The sequence below is a fragment of the Pteropus alecto genome, unplaced genomic scaffold (assembly GCF_000325575.1).
Source record: "Pteropus alecto unplaced genomic scaffold, ASM32557v1 scaffold1950, whole genome shotgun sequence".
In the NCBI taxonomy this organism is placed as follows: Eukaryota; Metazoa; Chordata; class Mammalia; order Chiroptera; family Pteropodidae; genus Pteropus; species Pteropus alecto.
Window position 1 is genome coordinate 66,936 of NW_006429106.1, and position 422 is coordinate 67,357.

Genomic DNA, 422 nt, shown 5'->3' on the forward strand with positions numbered 1-422 from the left:
TAGACATTATTTATAAAGGGAAGGAAATTACATTTTAATGATTGTTGGCTAAGTGCCAGGTATTGTAGTATGTATTATATGTAGAGTGTCTCATTTAATCCTTACATCTATCTTGTGAATTAGATATCAGCAGATGAAAAAAGAAACATGCTCAGAGAGGACAAACCTCTTGCCCAAGTTTATACAGCTACTAAGAAGCATAATCAAGAGTTGAAGTTTGTTCTCTCTGAGTAAATCTGTGAGTTATATCTACCATATAAGGCTGAGTCTGAGCCATTCAAACTGTTTTTAAAGCTTGAATTGGTCTATGGCCACGCCACACCGAACAAGCCTGATCCCATCTGATCTCGGAAGCTAAGCAGGGTTGGGCCTGGTTAGTACTTGGATACGAGACCACCTAGGAAGACCAGGTACTGTAGGCG

At 39.6% G+C, this 422-nt stretch overlaps 1 pseudogene; it reads left to right on the forward strand.

Moving 5' to 3' along the window:
• The first annotated feature begins 303 nt into the window (after nt 1-303).
• Nucleotides 304-422, forward strand: LOC112473118 (annotated as a pseudogene).